A 16,634-nucleotide genomic window follows, 5' to 3' on the forward strand; every position below is an offset into this window, starting at 1 on the left:
TCTAGCGGTTTCTTGACAGACTCAATACAGGGTGGTTTGACATTCCGTTCCCCAGTCATTACCATTTTACCCCCAGCAAGCTGGGTACTCATTTTACCGACCTCGGAAGGATGGAAGGCTGAGTCAACCTTGAGCCAGCTGCTGTGATTGAACTCCCAACCTCATGGGCAAAGCTTCAGACAGCATGTCACTGCCTTACCACCCTGCACCACAATTATATAATTGTAATGTATAATTTATGGCAGCATGAGATCCCAATCTTATGTATTTTCCATGGCTGAATGGTATATTATTTTATGGACCTATCATAATAATATTTACTGTTGAAATGATCCAATAGTTGTATCGTTTTTCTACAGTACATACTGCTTTAGAGTTCTCTGTCATCAATATGCTACTGAAGTTAAAAGAATTAGTGCAGAAACACTGAGCAGACAATTATCACTATGATTATAAAAGATTGTGATATATTAAAAAATAACCTACAAGAAAAATGGAAAGAGAATACAAATTTAGTAAAAAGCAGCAAAGGAAAAAGATACAAGAAATATTTATCCTTCTAGAAGTAGCTCTATCAACAATTTATAAATGGAAGCTACATTAAGCAAAATTAAGTACAAAGTAAAAAGAAAAACACCTCAGAGAATTCCTTTTAAAGAAAGTATTAAAATAATCTTTCCCCTTTTGCTTCATTCTTTGCTGCTGATGGTAGCTTTGGGACTCATATTTTACACCCTAGATCAGCAACTTAAACTTTAATGACCCAAGGACCTCTGTTTCGATTAAACATATCACAAACCCCCAAACACTTTCTTCTCCCTCATCGGCACCCGCTGTGGGCCAGTCATGGACCAAGACACTGGTCCAACCAGTCAGATGTGACTTGTGTGTTGTCCTCAGTCCCTATGCATGAGATTCCTGCTTTGGTTTGGAAATATGGTACATGTGCAAAAGGAGCTGCAACCCCAATGCTATTCCCAAAAATAAAAAGTCTGAGTGGGAGCAATTTGGTCTGTCGCTGAAGACCATGTGGCATCACCTAGTCTTCTGCAACAGGCCAACCAGTTCCTTTTTTGGACCATTTAAGTTTAGGGTAACAATGCAGGGGGAAGGTTGACGATCCTTCTGCAGGTCCTGAGCCACAGGGCAAATGACACATGTGGGACTTGGGGACAAAATTCCATTCACATATTGTGTTTTGAATATGTACAAATTGGGCCCATAGTTCCCACCCTGTGAACTCCTTGTGGAAATTAGCCTTGTAACTATCAGCATGCTTTCTGACTAGTGTTCTGAAGTGATCTGGAAACTAAGTGATGGAAGGTAATGGAGTATCTGTGAGTTCCTGCCCTTTGAAAGTGGGGGAAGCCAGTTTCATCTCTTTCTCTTGAAGCAAAGAATTCCTGTCCCTATTCCTACAATACAGAAAGGACTCTGCTTTCATGTCAGTTGGATTAGTGTTGAGGGGCCTCATGTTCCGTCCAAACAAAGGATTTATAGACCGCCAGAATAGGCACATAGATGATTGAATTTCCTAGAGTCTGTCGCTCCATCTGGAGAAATGGTTAAACAGATCATGACTATCAGTTTAATCAATGAAGGAGTTAAGAGGTATGGGTTAGACAACTTCCAAATAATATCCTTTGAACCATCATGCAAGCCCTTGGCAAGCATTTAGAAGCTCTGTAGTCATTTTGTACTTTTTCCAAGAAGTCTGAAACAGTTTCCAATAATTATTCCTTTTCTATTTCAGACCTTCATTCTGAGCCAAGTAATTTTAAATAAGCCTGAGAAACTATATATTGTTTTATTATTTAGATATGACAGGCTTGTTGTTTCTAATTTCCATTACCTTATTTTGTCTGCCCTAGTAGAACTTTGGCTTCAAGCCTATGCTTATTTACTTAGGAATAAGACTAAATAATGCAAGTAGGGCTTACTTCTGACTAAATATGCATGTGATTTGGATCTATGGGATAAACTACATAGATAACATAATAATTTAAACTTACTCCTAATGAATATTTGACTACCTGTTGCAATTTTTTGGATTCTGCCAAGTTATAATTTTCAGTTGGCAGGAAAGTAATCTTCCCATGACACCAGTTTGTACAGATATTTGCATAATGATTAATTTAATTCCTAGACTGCAGTGATTAGTTTATTGCAAAATAAATTACATTGATCAATGTATATTACAGTAAATTTCACAAACTAGGAAATATAATGCATTGTTACTCCCTATTTTTCTTCAAGTCCATTTTCCTTCCTTCTCTTTCTTTTCTCAAAGTTTAGATCATAAGGTTCTGTAGGACACGAGCTATATTGCCTTGAGATTCAGTGAAGAAGACAGGCTACAATAAGAAGTGGCATTTCTGTACCTCCCTTCTCCAGCAAGGCTTCCAGTCCAGGTAGACAGAATACAGTCTTTCTCTTCTGAGTTGGACTTACCTCCACTGCCTCTTGATGACTCCCCCCCCCCCCACACACACACATGCTTAGATTTCAAGACTGTGCTCTGCTTTGGGCCAGCATTGTTTTGGATTTGGATATTTTCTCAGTTACAAAGGAAATTTTAAAGCCGCTTGGATGGCTTTTTCCAATTTCAGTATATATATTAGTTACTGGAGAATCTGGGACTCTTGGGGTCTGATAAGAGAGTCTTGTTGCTAAGACAAAGTATCTGATGTGTGGTGTAGAAGAAAAGAGAGATGCTACTTCGAATCATAAGTAGAACTGGATGCAATAAACAAAGCATTGTAGAGCTGGAGATCAAAGTGCCCTTTTTAGCCAGGTATATAAGTAAAAGACATGGTTGAATCAAACAGGATGGCCATAACGACATTTGGTTTAAGGAAGGGGTTCCCAAAGTGAGTGGTACATCCCCTCCCGGGGAGGGGGGGGGGTGGCAGGAGAAGGATCCAGAATGGCAGTGAAGAATTTGGGGGTAACAGAGGGACAGCAGTCTGACTCTGCTGTAACTGCAGTTTCTAGTGAGAGATGCTCTAAGATGGCTCGCCATTGCCTTCTTTTGGGTAGTAGTTACTCTGGACTTTCTTGGTGGTTTCCCATCCCAGTGCTGACCAGGGCCAATCCTGCTTAACTTCCTGAAGAAATCAACAGCTTTAGAAGGTGGGCTCTTTCCTCTCCTCACTCTCTACTTTCCAGGCTCCACTCCAGATCTCTAGTAATTTCTTAACCCAGGGTTGGGAACCCTTATCCAAAAGTCTTCATCTGCCTTCTCCTGCTTGCTACTGGCCATGAGCTTTAATATGGCTTGCTTCCCTCTCTCTCTCTCTCTCTCTTTCCCGTCTTTCTCTCCAATAGGCACCCAAAGTGGCTTTTACAATGACTTTCATAAAGAACTAAACTCGGACTAAAATATGGCCTCTACATAACAACAACAAAAAAAGAAATTTAGGCAACATAGTGTGCTTTCAAATTTGCAGACAGGGAAAGAGGTGTGTGTTGCAGTGGGTATATGTGTTGTGGGGCACTGTGGATGTGGCCTGGGAGCCAAGGTAGCGGCAGCCCTGAGAAGTTTGGGAGCCACACTGTTAGAGGCCCCTTTAGGAGCCTTTCAAAACAGTAACTAGGCAGGGGTAGCCAAACTGCGGCCCTCCAGATGCCCATGGACTACAATTCCCATGTGCCCCTGCCAGCATGCAGGCAGGGGCTCCTGGGAATTGTAGTCCATGGACATCTGGAGGGCCGCAGTTTGACTATCCCTGAACTTGGGGTTTCCTAAAAAGGGACTGGGGGCCAGGAGCCCTTCAAAGCACTTCAAAAGCAATAACATGGGAGCACCACATGTTTCTGAGTATGTTTATTCAGTGTTCATTACCACAAAGCTCGGCGTCAGATATGCTCTAGTAAAATGTTATAGGGGGCCTCCTTCTTTTCACTAAGTCCTCAGAAGTGGCACAGGCTTCTTTTTTATCTCCTCCCTCTTCAGGCCACAAACCGTCTCTCTGGAGTCTCTCTACCAGAAAATTCAACTCTGCACACTGTATTCCGCGAGGCCTTCCCTTTCAAGAAAGAAATCATTGTCTTCGGGTACATAGCGGCGTTTTTTTGGCACGGAGGCATCTACTACCATTAACATCTCTGGCCCTCCCTTTCTCTCTGTCTCTCACACAGACAGCCAAAAAGTAGCTGGGCTTGGCGGGAACTTCCCAGCTACTGCAGGCGCTACCCAGTCTCCGGCTTCCTCAGGCCAGCTTTTTGTCGTGACTCCTCAGCTGCTTTCAACTGCAGCCTGCACGGCCTCCCTCGCAACGCGCGCCTAATGAGCTGCAGAGACCGAGCCTGGGAGTCCCGAAACTCCCCAAGGGGGAAGGCTCTCTTTCCTTCCCGCCCGCCCTCCTTGCTCCATGCATGAACCTTTTATTGTGTCTGCCACGCTCACTCCTCCCCGCCAGTTTGCCCGCCAGCAGCTGGGAGCCAGGGGGCCTCCCTCCTATCAACACACAGCGGCTGAACTCGTCCTCCGCCCCTTGGGACGCTCCGCCTTGGCCAGAGCGCGGGGCAGCCTGACTGCGGCCAGCCTCCGCCCCACGGCCAGGCGGAAGCCAGGGGGCTGCCCGCGTACAGCCCTCTTCGGCCAAATGGTTTTTCCTTTCGCGCCTGCAGGACAGGAGGAACCAACGCCACCCGCCCTATTACTTCCCTTCTGCCCTTTTATAATCTCATGATGAAGGCTGCCGGAAAGAAGCCCGGACGGCACGTCCATATTTTAGAGCTCTCTCCCCCCCCCATCCTGCTCAGAATTATGCCTTTCTGTTCCCCACCGAGACACACATACCAAACACCTTCGTCCCCGCTGGGGACATATATCCGGCATGTATATATAACCTTCCACCCACCGGCTACACTCTTTAAACTTGTATTCACGGTTCTACCGAAGGAACCCATCGTTTGCCTCAGATGTTCCCTGCCCCAATAAGCTACTGGGTGCCCAGTGCCTCCCCGACTATCCCCAACAGCACTTTGTACCTTTACGGTACTTCCAAGGCAACTCTACCCTTGCAGGAGGCGGCACGCGCTCTAGGCTGCTCCCCTCCTCGTGAATTGGGTACCACCACCACCTCCCGCTCCTCTTTCCTCTTTCCCCTCCCCTGCCCCTGCCCCTGCCCCTGGCCCTGCCCCGCCTGAGGACACCCTAGTCGGGGTCTTTGCGGGAGTCTCCCTGAAGCCGTGCCGCCCCGTCCCCTCGGTTTGCGAGGGGGGAAGGGGGAAGGCAGGCGTGTGTCGGGGGGACGTCAGTGTGAGGGGGCTGGCCCAGGGCAGGACAGAGCCAGAAAGCCTCCGCGCGCGCCCCGCGCCTTCCCTCCCGCGGGAAGGAACCGGCGGAGAAGGTCCGTCTGTGAGGAGCCGCGGATTCCTCCTCCTCCTGGACTGGCCGCGGGGAGGCCCGGGGGAGGGGCTGCTGTGCCGAGGTGGCCAAGGGCGGCGGTGGGGGAGATTCCGACCACGCGCGCTCCAGGGCCGCTTCCTTCCTGGCACTGGGGATTTGCCAGCCCCGGGGAAACCCGCAGAGCAGCAGCGGCCGCAGCCGTGAGAGAGCAGCAGGCTTGCAAAGCGGGTAAGTCGCGGGGGGGAGGGCAATGGTGGAGGGGGTTCTTTTCCATTCATTGCATATGCGGGTGAGCCAAGGCGGGACTGGGGACCAGCCGCTGCGGCGGCAACTGTTCCCTTCCGTGCGGTTAACGTTGGCTGCGATGAGTCAAGGGGGAGACTCGTCGGTCTCCCCTCAAATGTGTGAAGTCACGGCGTGGGCGTATCGTTATTGTCCCGTACCGCTTCCTCTGGAGTAAACTGCATTGATCTCCATGGGATTTAGTTCCAATAACGCAGGCTTAGCATTTCCAGTAAAGTCCTGCTAGTTTTAGATGCACAAGTTCTAGACTTCTGGGGTACTTCACCGGGTTGGCGGGGGGGGGGAGCACATCTCCTGGGCTCGTTACGTGATTCAAAGTCTGGGAAACGGCAACTGAGAAAAGCTCCACAAACAGGTTTTGCCGGGATGCGATCAAGGGAGCTTCTCTGGAGTTTGCAACACGGGAAGTGTCTGCCTTTTCAAATGAAACACCCAGACCCATGTTTTCTGCCCTAGGCGTGGGCAGATAAAGTCGAGGGAGAAGAAGCCGAGAGCACCAGACTTGGTAGAAGATACTTGCCTGGCTTTGTAGTTGAGCCGCCGAGTTTTGTGCAAACCCTGCCTGCTGCGGCCGTTCCCCTCCCATCTTTCCGTGCACGGCCCTTTGCAAGCAGATAAATCTGCCGCTCGCTGCTTTGCTCCACCGCCTGTTGTGTCTTTCGAATGGGGAAAATGAAGGCGGGAGTGAGTTCATTGTTAGTTCCTGAGACTCTTAATGGTCGGGGTCGCTGGGTCTTGTTGGGAGGGCAGCGCCTCTGCCTGCGGTCTTGATAACCTATCCTCCCTTTCCCCCTGTGTACGAAAGATCTGTGCATTCTTTTCGCGCATTCTTGCACACGCAAATTATAATGCATTCCGGAATTCTGTTTGAACCAAGATCTTTGCTGTCACACAAGCTACGAGAAAGCCTTTTAAACTGCTCCCGTCCTCATTTTTATTTTTGTTTTTTTTTTGGGTTCCTATTGCATTTTTGTGGCAAGGGCTATGATGACATGGGAAGGAAAAACCGCAGATCAGATGGTTGCCCTACTCATTTAACTTTCCTGAAGGTATCCCGCCCCCAGCACAGCATTCTTAACGTTTGAATTGCCTTCTTCCTTTAGTGTCCCTTTACTTTTGTTTGGAAAAGTGAAAAGCCTTCCCCATAAACTGATTGTTGGCATTAAACCTATAACCTGGTGATAGGGAAGCTGTGCAGTTAATAGGACATTTTTGTGTGTGCAGTCTGATCCTGTTTGTGTATACTCAGAAGTAAGTCTTGCTGAATTCAGTGGGACACTGCCCTCCATAGTGAGCCTAGGAATGCAGCCATAGATATGCACATGACATTGGATAGATTGGGTTATTAATTCACCTGCTTATTGGCCCTCAGATGGGCTGGCCTGTATTTGGGAATGGCTGAAAAAGCAGTTTAATAGACTGAATGCCTGTGTTAGACTATGAAAGTTGTACTGCAGTGTACCAGTGTTGTTTAGATTGTTTGTTTGCTTTCTAGGCTTTTTTTAAAGAAAAGGCACCACTAGTGTTAGGAAGGAAAAAGGAAATGGGTAGAATGGAAGAACAATAAAGGAGCTTTAACAATTGTAGTTGTTTTCAGGAAAAAAAATAGGAAGAGCACTTTGACATAGCAAATTTTTGTATTCCCAAGGAAATTGAAAGTTGGACTAGTATCAAATAAAACAGTGGTATGAATGTGTTCTTTTTCTAAGTGCCAACTTTCAAGTAATGCCATATTCTGTAAAATACTGTGTACAGCTACTTAAGAAGATTAGTGCAATTGGCCATGAGTTCTTCCCAGACACTTTCCAACTTATGTTTGAGCTAGGAAGAATAGTGAACCAAAATCTTTCCTTCATGTTCCCCCACCCCTCTGTACGTTGGGTGGTTTAATGTGTATCCATATAGTACAGAGGAATCTCTCTTTTAAAACAGGTTATTCAACTGTAAGATTCTCTTACCTTAACGCCCTTCAGGGACTTCATAAGTTGTAAGGGAGGGCAGAATTCCCACACCTTTGGTTGTGCACAGAAGTGAGTTTTAACAGGTGCTAGAAACTCATGGACTATGAGATACATAGCAGTCTGGCCTCTCTAGGGGCTTTAGCTAGGTTTCTGTTCTTGTTATGTTGTTATTGTTATGTTGTTTAGAACCGCTGTTGGATTGTTATTGTTGTATATTGACTATGTTGTAAGTTGACTCGTTCCATGTATCCCCCTGTGATGTTGTATGTAAACCACCCTGAGCCATGTGGAAGGGTAGTATAGAAATAAAATTAATTAAGTCTCCAAGAATGTAGGGGGCTGGACTGGATGGACCTTCGTGGTCTCTTCCAACTCTGTGTGATTCTGATTCTTTCCTGTGTGCTGTACAGAACTGGTTTCCAAAGAAGACATTTATAGTATACTGTGTATACTATAGTATATAGCAGGAGTAGTCAAACTGTGGCCATCCAGATATCTATGGACTACAATTCCCATGAGCCCCTGCCAGCGAACGCTGTGTATACTATAAAGATGTAATTGCTATAAACAAGCAGGCTGGCAGGGGCTCATGGGAATTGTAGTCCATGGATATCTGAAGAGCTACAATTTGGCCACCCCTCCTCTGTGTCAGTGGTACTCACTCCATAGCTTGCAGAAAGCCACATTCATATTTACCATCACCCAAAAAAGCAATGTGCCCATTGCACACCTTGGTTGCTTTTCCATCAAATACACACATATAGAAGAATATAAGATACCTGCAAGGATGTGCATCTCATTTCCCTCTTCCGCACTCTATTTTATTCCTAAAAGCCACCATAGCCTCTCCCCTTTTATGCTTCCTTCTCTGTTTCCCAACTACCAGATACTCTGTCTGCAGTCCCCGCCCTGGCAGCCTCTGTCCAGGAAACTATGATCCAATTGCATGATGCTGACTGCCAGGCCAGATCCAGTTGTGTGGTGCCAGCTACCATACTGGGCCCAATTGTACAGTAGGGAATACCTAAGCACTCACAGAGGGACATTTAATTTTTCCATGTATTCCCCATCCCCCACTATTTCCTCCTCCGTTCCTGACAACACCCATATCTGCAACTCTCTCTGCTTCTTTCTATAATTCCTACCTTCTAATCCAGCGGTCCCCAATCCCCAGTCCAGGGACCGGTATTGGTCCGTGGATCAGTCAGTACCAGGCTGTGGCTCCTCCTTGTCCTCCTCCCCGGCTTCTGTCGGGGGCTGCCCTGCCACTCTGCCGCCAGCTCACCTTTGGTGCTCTCCAGGGGCCACCATGGCTGGGGTTCCCCCTTGGCATGGGACTGTGTGGATGCTGCTGGCAGTGCCTCCCAGTGTGCAGTGGGAAGCCAGGGGTGCTGGCGGGAAAGCAAGCGGAGCAGGGGATCAGGCAGCGGGCATGTCCCTTCCCCCCTGGGGGCCTCAGTAAAATTGTCAAGCGTTGACCATCCCCGGTGATAAAAAGGTTGGGGACCACTGCATCTACCTTTTATCTTCCCCCTCATCTTCAAGTATATTTATTAGTTATTTATACCCTACCTTACTCTCCCATGAGAACCAACGTGACTTGCATCATTCTCCACTCCTCCATTGCATCCTCAAGCTGCCCTCCGAGGTATATTAGGCAGAAAGTGTGTGACGTGCCCAAAGTCACCAAGTGTGTTTCCAGGTCCAGGTCAGAGTGATGATTTGAACCTGATCTGGTCTGAAAACTATTCTGTACACCACACTGGCTTTTATGGAGTGGCTGCTGGTGAACAGTAGTAAGCATCTGAGCCTGGATTGATCATGCAAGTCAGGTGGTAGCAAATCACCATCTTGTTGCCACTGGGCCTGAGGAGTCCTTTCTCAGAGACCAAAACAGCCTTGAAAAGGGCCACGTCCCCTTCCACTTCCAGAATGTTTTTTTTATATCCCACTTTTTCACTTTCCCCTTCCTTTCCTTACAACAAACAGGGTAAGGTTGGGCTGAGAGAATGCTAACAGAATTGCTCAGTGAGAACAGCTCTAAGAACAGCCCAGAATCACCCAGCTGGCTGCATGTGGAGGAGTGGAGAATCAAACCTGGTTCTCCAGAGACAGCAGCTCTTTAACCACAACACCATACTGGCTCTTCAGATTTTTCTGCAAAACAAGCTTCTCTCAGGTTTGCAGAAAGATCTGTCTTGTATGTTAACTGCTTTAATTTCTGGATTTAACTATCTATAGATTTGGCCATGTTGAGAATTAGCGACATTGATAACTATTGATATTAAATATATAATTAAAGATATCTCACTCCATCACTTTTGAATCTTAGCCAACTTCTATGTATTTGGAGTGAGGGGAAGGACTTCTCTTTCTGCCTTCCTGCTTTCCCCTTAGCATAACTCAGTAGCTCAACCAAGATGGTTTGCCAAGGTGTCCAGAGTAGAGCAAGATGGCTGTGGAGAAAGGGGAATACAATCACTGCCACCCTCAGCTCCGATGGTGATTGTATTACCCTCTTTTCTGCAGCCAGCTTGCTGTCCTTCTGGCAGGTGCTCAGGTGCTGGGATGAAAATGTGGTGGATGCAGAGAAGGGGGGAAGAAGAAGAGTTGGTTCTTACAATGGTAATAACACCATTGTTCATCATGCTCTTCAAGTGGTTTCTTATTAACCATGTTAGTAAGTCTTGCCATTTTGCTAGGTCTGCTAATTTGTCTAGCCATAGAGAAGTAGTTGGAGTCTCCGTCTCTTTCCAGTGCTTCGTCCACGCCAACCATGCGGCCGTAGTTGCATGAAAGAAGAAGATTCTGGAAGAACTCAGTAGAAGTCCTCATTCCTAACTGCTACACCAAGGTCTCAGAGGATGGGCTCACAACCCAGCTCAAGCATTTCCCCCCCCCAGCATTTTGAGGTGGGGCCATATTGGGGAATGGAGCACAGAAGAGCTACACGTGGCATGCCATACATCCCAGTTTGACTACCCCAGGCCACTAAGTAGCACTTCTCTGTTTAATTGAGGCATAGTATCTACAGACATTTCTGTGACAATTATTGAGGAGATCATGCAATTATTTCTAGCTTAAAACCCTTCCAGACTAGTTGTGTCTATTTAAAACTGAAACAGAAAATATGAGGCATAGTATCTATGGACATTTCTGTGACAATTGAGGCATAGTATCTACAGACATTTCTGTGACAATTATTGAGGAGATCATGCAATTATTTCTAGCTTAAAACCCTTCCAGACTAGTTGTGTCTATTTAAAACAGAAACAGAAAGAAGACCCAAAGTGGTTGCAGGTGTTCTGTTAGCTGATAAATATGGCCTTTGCTTTTTATGTAACTTGTAAACTGGCCTCTTCTTAAAGCCTGCAAATAGCTCATTTGAACACAATGGCATCTGTACTATGTTTAGGGTTTAGAAATATGAATGGGTAATATTTGTTGAGCCTGCCTTTTGTAGAGATGTGTTTTCTTATGATGCCTTGGAGGGTGGTGAACTTCATTGGAAGTTTTTAGAAGGTGATTGGATGAGCATCTGTCAGGAGAGTGTGATTTTTAAGTCCCTGATAAGGTGAGGGGCTGGACTGAATGGCCTTTTGTGGTCTCTTCCAGATCTGCAACCTTTTCTGCACAGGCGATTAGACCCAGGATGGCATTCGTCTGGTTGCGGGCTAATCCATCCTTCCAGATGACATTGGTGCCAGCCTAGGGTTGGCCCAACTCAAGCCCTCGGTTGCCCCATGGCAAGAAAACACAGATTCTTCCTTCTGTGCTGCAGGCTCCATCGGGGCCTAGGCCTATCTGACAGAGAAGAGTTGGGCTGTTCAGGCCCAGCTCCTCCCCCCACCCTGGGCCAACTAGAGTGTCCAAGAAAGAACACAAAATGCCCTAGAGCAGAGTCTTGGAATTAAAAATGTGTCATGATTGGCAAATGTGGAAATAATGTCTTCCATCAATAAATTGTCAGTTCTTAATAGTAGGTGAATATAAAGGGGTAGATTGAGAATATGAAACTTTGTCCAAATGCAAACAAGGGACATTGTGATATATTTCTTAAAAAACAAGGGAAGCACATTTATGTTACTATCATAAAGTGAATTAATAAATTATAGTTTGTTACAGAGGTTTAGGAATCTCTTAAAGCCCACACCCAACTGGTGGTGGTGATGAACCTATAATAAACTATCAGAAAACAGATATGTGTTTGAATGTAGTTATGCAGTTATGGTTTAATTTTCTGGAAAAGAAATTCAAAGTTGGAATAATCATTAAGACAGTTGTAAGATGGACTGTGCAAGACATTTGCAGTATTTTCCAGAAGTCCATAGGGATACTCCCTGTTAAAAGCTGTCATGCAATGTACACAGCAAAAAAGTAATAATTTTTCTCCAGTCATAAGACTCCCTCTGACTTTCCCTTTTAGCTTTTCTCCAAAGACATCCGTGTACCTTTTGCTTAAAAAAAAGTCTAGTGAATAACACTATGTGCTTACATCTCACTCTAATTGCAGGTTTATTTATATTTAATGAGAATCTCAAATTGCACTTGTATGAACACACACAAAAAATTCATGTTCCAAGTTATCTCTTTTATTGAGTTTGCAGCGTTAGTATACCTAGACAAAAACAAACACGCTTCATATAGTCTTACTTTGCTTCTTAACAAGTTAAGAATTTCCATATAGAAGTTTAGTACAAAAATACCTTGATTTATAGTTTATATTTCTCTTTTTGCAGATGACTGTTGTGCACATAATTGTTGTACGTGAATTTAATGGTAAGGCAGGTGAACCAACAATCCTTTCAGGTTGCAACTGGTTACTTCATAAAGCACAATGCATAATAGATTTATTGGCATTTCTTTGTTTTGGTGAACTGTACATGATTTATGTTTTGTGTGCCTATCCAGTTATCTTCTAGCCGTACTTAACATATTAATAAGAATCAACAACCGTAAATAACTAGTAATCATATGGCACTTTTAATGTGATATCTGGGAGTATATGTATAAAAATCTAGCTATCTAGAGTTATGCCAGCAGATAATACTTGGTATGTTATGTCTGTCTAGAAACAGAGTAGGAAAAACTAAGAGACAAGCAGGAGAAAGAATGTCAAATGATTTGAGGAATCTCTTTTTAATGGGGAAGTAAATGCTAAACCTAAACTTCAATCGGCCTCTTCAGTTTTATCTGGTTAAGAGCTAGAGATAAGCATTAGGCATTCTGTATGCCTTACTTATCTCCTGCGTTATCCTTTTGTATCTCCCATCTCTCAAGGGAACATCTGCTTGTTATTTTGTCAGGTTCTCACTGCTTTCTAGCTTTGACAAGACCATGAGGTTTATAATTATTGCCTTGGCATTAGTAGGTATTCCTGTGGTCAAGGCCTTTGCAGGTTTGAACAGTATAGAAGCAGGGTCAGTCAGGGGACTGAAGTGCAAGCCATGGAGAGAGCAGATTGCTCAAGTATGTAATTGGAAAGGTCATGGAATTTTGATCCAGCTGGTATAGCTAACCTAAAGCCAGGAGGAATCTAATGAGGAAATATTGCAGGAAATTAACAGCACAGCTCTAAGGCAACTAGTTTGTATAAGGATGGTTGAACTTCTGAAGCCACGGTTTGGGGGAGGGGGGGGGGAGAAACACAGGAAATTGGGGATGGTTTTTTTTTAAGGCAGTTTCTTACATTTAGTTTACTGGGTGGGTCTTATTTGGCATTATTATCTACTCATCCTATATTTTTACCCTAGTACTGGGTTAATGTTATGCTGTTGTAAGTATAAACAGACACATTGAACTCAAAAAGCCCCAGCAAGGTATGGTGGGTAGAAGGCTAGACTAGGATCCACATTCTGTTATTGAAGTTTGGTGGGTGACCTTGGTCCAGTCAAACATGTTCAGTCTAACTGACATCACAGGGTTATTTTGAGGATTCAATTGAGGAGACCAGAACAATGCAAATCACTCTGGGGAGAAAGATGGGGTATAAATGAAAATAAATAATGCAAAATAAATGACTAACTGCTATCCTCTGAGCTTTTACTTAGAAGTAAGGCTTACTGTGTTCAGTATATATTCCCACAGTCATGATGGTCAGTTCATAGTCTGAGGAAGAGTGCTTGCACTCGAAAGCTCACGCCTTGGGGCAAGTTCCTTGCCAAGTTATTCACCTATCTGTTACCAGATGTCGACCCCTACATCTCATACAGGGTGGCACTTTTTGCTCTGGCTGCCAGGAAGATCCGAGCCAAAGCATTTTTACAGGAGTCTCCACCTTGATATACCATTCTCCCCCTCTTGTAACTCAATAGCTCATATTTACAATTTTATGTACGCAATATTGGAGAAATATTGTTTTATTTGTATTTTTACCACATTGTTTTAATTGTGCTTTGTAATGGCCTTTGGCTCTATACAATAAATGTTATCGTATTGCCTTGAATACATCTTTGTTGGTCTTAAAGATGCCACTTGGACTCTGATTTTGTTTTGTTGTGCTGCTTCAGACAAACACGGCTACCCACTTGAATTTGTGTTCAGTGGGTTCTGCTGTCACGTAAGTGCATAGGATTTCACCGAAACTCTGCACCCACTCCTGGCTCCTCCTCAGCACTGTATAAGCCTCAGGGAGCACAACAATATGCCAGTGTACTTTAAATGCAGTTGGAAAAATGCAGTGTTCCCATGAGTGCCATTACACAACAGAGCTTATATGACATGTTATGCAGAAGATGGGCCACCACTCAAGATTAATGTTCCTGACAGACAGTAAGTAAAGTCTGAGGGGGAGATGCTGGTTCTTAACAATTAGACCAGGGGTAGTCAAATTGCGGCCCTCCAGATGTCCATGGACTACAATTCCCAAGTTGCTGGCAGGGGCTCATGGGAATTGTAGTCCATGGACATCTGGAGGGCCGTAGTTTGACTACCCCTGAATTAGACTCTAGGGCAGGGGTAGTCAAACTGCGGCCCTCCAGAACGCTGCCAGCAAATGCTGGCAGGGGCTCGTGGGAATTGTAGTCCATGGACATCTAGAGCAGTGGTCCGCGACCTTTCTTAGGCTGCGGACCGCTGCGCCGGGGTGCGGGGAGAGGGCGACCCGGAGCCCTGCGCGTGCGCGGCAGCTCCGGCGCAAAGTCTGCGCGTGCACGTTAGCGCCGCCGGCATGCCGGCGGCCGCGGCTCCCTCTCCCCACCCCTCCAGGCCGCAAGGAAATCGGCCGCCGAAGCAGCCGATTAGCTTGCTGCCCGGCAAGCTTCTCTTCCCGCCCCCTCCCAAAGCAAGAAGCTTGCCGGGCCGCAAGCTGATCGTCCGCTTCGGCGGCCGATTTGCTCAGAGCCTGGCGAGCTTCTCGCTGTGGGGGGGGGCAGGAAGAGGGAGCCGTGGCCCAGCGCCGAGGCCTTCGTGGCCTGGCACCGGGCCACAGAACGGGGGTTGGGGACCACTGATCTAGAGGGCCGCAGTTTCCCTGCTCTAGGGAAAGTTCTCCAGGAAAACTGGCTACTTAGGAATCTAGGCTGTGGTGTTACCAGATTTGTACAGAAAATAGGGTCAAACCAGATGCTGAGAGTTCTGTGGTAGAGTCTCACCCCCCCAAAAAAAAAAAAGTTACGTTCTGTCCTGGTTTAACTGTGTCCATGGATTTGGGAAAGGGAATGTAAGCCCCTTCTACTATGCCATTTACTCAAATACAGACAAATGGGACGGTTTATAGTGTCTACAGTCAGAGAGAAAACCTATCCCTAGGCCACTAACAATATTTTCAAAAATCGTACAGAATAAAGTAAAAACTATTTTCTTTGTTGATTTATTGTAGTGTAGAATCCAGCCAAAATGGTATCTAGATATATCCCATTTTCAAAGGGTAATTTTCCTCAATAGTTGTCCCCTCACTTGCCTGTAAGTATATAATGATAATCCAAATGGATAATTCAACACCTCTATTAAATAGTGTGATGCATGCACCAACCTTTGGCTCTGCGCTGTAGGGGTGCTAGTAATGCGGGCTTTAGCCCCCCCCCCTTTCTGAAGGCCTATAATGCTTGGGAATCTTGTTCATGGGATTACCACTCACAATGCTGAACCAACACTAGGCATGTAGAACTAGGACTTAGTTACAGTCTACAGCTACTTGGATTCCATCTCCAGAGTTATTATCTTCCACAGAAAAGAGTGGGGGATGAAGTGGAAGTCGGAGCTACAGTCCCCAAAAGGTCCTTACATGGGCAGTCTGCCAAATATGATTCTGAAACTTTTAAAGGTTATATTAATAAAATGGTTTTATTAGCATTGAGGAAAGGTCCATGACATCTGCATCCACTTCTAGAGCTTTAAACTGCATTTTTAGCTCTTCGACAGCCATGTGCTGCACCACCCATATTACACATGCATGGACTTTGAGGCTTTCTAAATGTAGTCTAGGTCGGAGATGCTCTTAGGCTAAGGAACTTGGCAGAACAGAAGGTTGGGAAAGGAACCTTGGAACCTAGCCACTAATAATGGGAATCTTTGCAGTTGTCCAAGTGATCTGTCAGCATGACCCATTTTAGGAACAGAAAATAACACACAAATGGGATAAATCATATTGTTCCAGAATTTGTCCTGGCAGCACAAGGAGTTCACTGTCTTACATCTGACCATGCAGTAGTAGAGCAATGATGTTCTGTTGAACACCTGTATTTATTTGTAATCCCCAATTTAAAATGTTGAAAAAGCAGTTCATCTTCTTGCAAGCTGGAAATCGGTCCAGTGGGTCACAGATCAACCAGATTGTTATTTTCCATGCAACCTTTGATAATGCACAGGTCTTAATGTGACATGGGGCAATGCAAAGAAGGGGGGAATTTGTGTTTCAAGTAAAAAAAAGATGTATGTTCATAATCTAATGGGTTGGATCAGAAATTAAAGAAGACAGCATATAGTTGCAACTTTTGCACAACATTAAGGCCCCCCAAAGAGGACGATGGTCAGTGGACCAAAATCTGTTCAGGGTCCCTGGCTCCAAAGAAGTC

General features: G+C 45.3%; 1 protein-coding gene across 1 annotated transcript in view; it reads left to right on the forward strand.

The window, feature by feature from the left end:
• Nucleotides 1–5,188: 5,188 nt before the first annotated feature.
• Nucleotides 5,189–16,634, forward strand: part of LHFPL2 (LHFPL tetraspan subfamily member 2) — a 104,313-nt gene continuing 92,867 nt past the window's right edge. Inside the window, exon 1 of the mRNA XM_077347326.1 lies at nucleotides 5,189–5,584. The gene's annotated coding sequence lies outside the window, so the exon portion shown is untranslated. The remainder of the gene's footprint in view (nucleotides 5,585–16,634) is intronic.

This window comes from Paroedura picta, chromosome 7, assembly GCF_049243985.1.
Source record: "Paroedura picta isolate Pp20150507F chromosome 7, Ppicta_v3.0, whole genome shotgun sequence".
Taxonomy (NCBI): domain Eukaryota; kingdom Metazoa; phylum Chordata; class Lepidosauria; order Squamata; family Gekkonidae; genus Paroedura; species Paroedura picta.